A 5,019-nucleotide genomic window follows, 5' to 3' on the forward strand; every position below is an offset into this window, starting at 1 on the left:
GTTCTGATGATGCCTTACACCTGATCCCTTCGACACCTCGTGGTTGCATAGGCTGGTGTGCTTTTTCCATGTGGGCTTTGTTGCTTCTGAGCTTGATGGCCGCTTGATTCAGGTGCTATTCTTACCACCCAGAAAGCAAACATCAATCAAGCCAGTCACCTCGCCCAAAAAGTCTCGTCAAATGAAATCAAAGATCAAAAAGATGCTCTCAAAAAAATTTTTTTATGTGAATAGTACATTTGGAGCTCATTCCACCAGGTCAGACTGTTAATTAAGCTTTTTATTTAGAGGTGCTGAAAAGATTGTATAACAGTGTGCAACAAAAAAGGCCTGATTTTGGCAAACGGGGGACTGGTTTGGCCACCACGACAATGTGCCTGCTCATGCAGCCATCTCAGTGCCCCGGTTTTTGGCAAAAAGCAGCATGCTCTCTTGCCCCACGCACCTCACTCACCAGACCCTGCTCTGTGCGACTTCTTTTTGCTTTTGTGGATGCAGAGGGATATGTAAGGGCAGTGATTTGACGAAGTAGAAGAGGTAAAGAAAAAAAACGAGGGAGGGACTGTCAGCCATCCAAACAGATGAGTTTGAAAAAGGTTTCCAAGAATGGAATCGAAGATTTGACAAATGTATGAAGTGTAATGGAGAGTACTTTGAAGGTGATAAGGTTGTTTTGTAAAAAATTTAAATATATAGTGTGGCAGTTACAGAATCTCCTGTCAACTTAGGAAGGGGTGGAGTCTAGCCTGTCAATCAGGTCACAGCTTGATGACCTCATTTGGAGACCCGAAGGAAAGAAATAGTGCACTGGAGGCCAGCGACACTCTCTCTTCCTGCCAGACATTCCTGTTGACAAGCCACATGGAGCTAAGCTGATGGAGCTGCATGCAGACCCACACCGGTGCTGAGATGCTTCCATCACCACTGGATCCACAAGACTTTCCACCCACTGCCCTGTGATCTTTCTTCCTGCATTTGGTGTCATTGCATGTGCTGCATGAGTCTGAAGAGGAATTTATAGACTGGAAATGGAATATGGGTGGATATTGGATTTATGGACTTAACCTGGACTGGGCTGAGATGTTTTCTTAATGTACAATTGCTCTTTGATATAAAGTTCTCTCTTACACACACGAGTGTCTATGAGTTTGTTTCTCTAGTCAACCCAGATTAATACACATAGCTTTGACAAAAAAAAATCCCAGTCTTGGCAGGGGTACCCCCTCGTATATCAGATGGTGGCCCATTCTTATCCTCACCTAACTGACCCTGCAGCTCTCACCTGGGTACCCACCTTCTCCCTGCCCTGTGGCATCAGACTAAAGATCAAAGTCTCCAGCCTTGTCTGGTAGTTCTTCCAGCCCCTGAACTATTTCCCAGAACCTCCTGAGGAACCTTGGACTGAGAAGCCTTCTCTGAGAGCTGTGCCCTGGCCCTTGATCTTGCTGCCCCATGCCCCCTCTCCCATTTGTAAGCAAACTCTGTCTGTCAGTCTGTGTGTCTGCCTCTCCCTTCCTCCCTCCGTCTCCATCCTGTCTCTCTCCCTCTCACTTTCATTCTCCCTTCTACAGGACTTTGTCCCTGTCCTGTCTCTCCACATCCAACCCACTGTGCTGTTCACTTACTGCGCCTATTCCGCCCTGCCCCCACCCCCACCCCAGGTCTGCAGGCGTGTCCCAGGGCCACTAGGACAGAGCACCGCGACATGGCAGCCACCATGACAGAGATCAGGTTGCACTCATTTCTGAAGGCCAGGAGTCCGATCAGTGACCTCTGCAAAGACCCTATCCTCAAACGAGCCATGGTCACTGGTCCCAGGGCCGGACGGGCACCAGGCAGCCCACTATGGGGTGTGGGCTTCTGGGGAGCTGGACGAGATGGGCAGCTCCAGATTTGGCAGAAGTGTGGAGTGCTCCCTGGCCCTTCACACAGACCCAAGGCACTGACCATTCAGAGGGGAGCTTCGGGCCCTGAGGTCGAGCGCTTGCCTGGGGCCTGAGTGGCCGTGGTGGCAGGTTGAAGATGGAAGTGTAGGCAGGAGGGGTGTCTCTGGCAGGTGGCCCAGCCAGCCTCTCTGAGGAGGGGTTTGAGTTGTGTGGCCTCCTAAGAGAGGGGCTGCATGGCTCACTGTGCACCTAACCAGGCAGCTGGGGCAGGAGGGACTCCCACCTTCAGGGTCCCAGGCCAGAGAGGGAAGGAGGCAGCCCTTCCTTAATACACCCCCCCAAGTGCTCCGAGTGACCTGCACAGTAAGGGTGCTCCCCCTGCCTGGGTAATGATTAACCTGACCTAAGGGGGTTCAGGACTCTCACCTGCTGGGTGCTGGGTGGGAGGCCCCAGTTCTTGGAGGTGGCAAGGTGGGGCGTTTTATGGGCCTCTGCAGGTGCGGCCTCTGATTTGCAGCCTTCAAGGTCCCGATACAGAGAATCATTCATTAGATTGCAGGCTGGATGGCTGTCGTTGCTTTGTTTTGAAAATCACTGTACACCTGTCTCTGTGGTCAAAAGACTCCTCCTGTGTCAGTTGTTGGACTGAGCTAGCTTGCATCTGTCTGTAATGCTGGAAACTGAAACCCGGTATTTGAAATGCCACCAGGGTCACTCCGGGTGGCAGGTCTCAGTGGGACTTCCAGACGAAGCACAGACCAGGAGGGAGACACAGGCCATTGACTTCGGAGGGACTGCCTGATGCACCCTGGTGAACAGCAGAGAGATACATTCTGATACACAGCACTTCGAGAGGAGACTCTCAGGGTGGAGGCTCTCAGACATGCCTGGCACAAGGGCTGGTTTCACCCAGCACAGCCACTCCTGGCCTCCCCCCTGGGACCATTCCTGTACCAGACCCTGCAGACTAAAAGATAAATGAGCCAAAAAATACACAAGGGGATACCCCCCCCCCAAAAAAAAAACCCCACCAAACCGAATTGCGTGAGGCGGAATGGAGCTTTCATAGTACATGTTTGTCCTGCTAGACAAGCATCCAGCAACTCGCTCTGAGTTAGTGCACCCAGTGGCCTCACCTGGGAAGGTTCTCTCTGGTCACAATGATTTTTTTTTTTCCACAAAAGCAGTTTTGCTCGAACATTGTTTTCTGTGATGACTGATTTAAGAGAATAGCGTGTGGCAGGGAAATTTTGTTTCCTGCTTAGGAAAAATGCTGCAGAAACTGTTGTGATGTTGAACACTGCTTACAAGGACAGTGCTATGGGGAAAACGCAAGTGTATGAGTTGTTTTCTCATTTCAAAAAAGGTGAAATGTTGATTGATGACAAACCTCATCCTGGATTCTGTCAACTTCCTGAAAGTATGAAAATGTCAACTCGTAGTGCATTTGGAGTTCATTCCAAGGCAGACTATTAATCAAGCTTTCTATTTAGAGGTTCTGAAAAAATTGACTAACAGTGTGTCACAATAAAGGCCTCGTTTGTGGCAGACGGGACTGGTTATGCCACCATGACAATGCACCTGCTCACGCAGCCATCTCAGTGCCCCAGTTTTTTGCACAAAAGCACCATGCCTCTCTTGCCCCACGCACCTACTCACCCGACCTCACTCCGTGACACTTTGTTTTGTTTCTGCAAATGAAGAGGACAAGAAAGGGCAGCGATTTGGTGTAGTAGAAGAGATGAAGAAGAAAAAAACAAAGGAGGCACTGTCAGCCATCCAGATGAGTTTGAAAAAGGTTTCCAAGAATGGAATCGCAGATTTGACAAATGCATTAAGTGTAATGGAGAGTACTTTGAAAGTGATCGGTTGTTTTGTAAAAAAAAAAAAAATTTAATACACAGCTTTGGGGTGATGGAGGGGAGAGAAATCTGGGTTTTGGGGGTACCCCCTTTACTTGCACATACTATGTGAGCCTGTGTATACATAGATAGATGTGTGTGCATGGGTGCACATACAGACATTGGAAGGTGGGGGCTTCAAAAATGTGAGAAAATGGGACTTAAAAGATAATGGGTGAAAAAATGATCTATAACTTATCAAGGGTTTGTGAGGAAGGGAGGGCAGGTGGGGGGAGGGAGGGGGAAAATGGGGAGCGGATGTCAGGGGCTCAAGTGGGAAGAGAATGCTTTGAAAATGATGATGGCGGCATATGTGCAAATGTGCTTGACACACTGGAGGAATGTCTGAATTGTGATAAGAGATGTAAGAGACCCCAATAAAAGTTGGGCTTTTTAAAAAGATAATGGGATTTTTCCAGAAACTTTTTAATGCTAAATTGGGGGGGAAACACAACTGGAGAAGAGCTGCCTCCTCAAAGTAGAATGAACTTTAATGATGTGGGTGCAAAGGACCTTCCTCTGCCACTGGGGCACTCCTGACAATGAGCAGGAGGCTCTGCAAATCTCCTGCATCACCCGAGCATGGAAGGGGTAGAATGCGAACCTGGGTACATTGGAGGCTGTCAAAGGTTACACGGGCTGCATAGAGATTAGTATCCTGGCATTAGTGAGCTGAAATGGACCGGTATTGGCAATTCTGAGTGGGACAATCATATGATTTCCTATGCTGGGAGGGACACATCCAAGTGGAATTGAAGTGCAATGCTGTCTGAAGAGTAACGCCTACAGACCTCCAAGGGAGCCCAGCTACTTCAACCACTGTTCCCATTTACAAACCAACCACTAAAGCCAGTGCTTGGGAAACAGAAGGATTCTACCAGCTTCTTCGGTCTGAAATTGATCACACTTGCAGTCAAGATGCATTAATAATTACTGGTGATAGGGATGTGAAATTGGAAGCAAAGAGGAAAGATAAGTAGATGGAATAAATGGCCTTGATGGTTAAAACAAAACTGGAGATCATGTCATAGAATTTTGTAAGACCTACCACACAAGATCTATTTAGAGTATTGAAAAGCAAGGGTGTAACTTTGAGGACTAAGGTGAGCCTGACCCAAGCCATGGTATTTTCCATGGCCTCCTGTGCAGGTGGAAGTTGGACGTTGAATAAGGGAGACTGAAGAAGAATCGATGCCTGTGAATTGTGGTGCTGGACCACGGACACACATCTG

Source organism: Echinops telfairi, unplaced genomic scaffold (genome assembly GCF_000313985.2).
Source record: "Echinops telfairi isolate 266 unplaced genomic scaffold, ASM31398v2 ScPeMD7_37;HRSCAF=141, whole genome shotgun sequence".
Taxonomy (NCBI): Eukaryota; Metazoa; Chordata; class Mammalia; order Afrosoricida; family Tenrecidae; genus Echinops; species Echinops telfairi.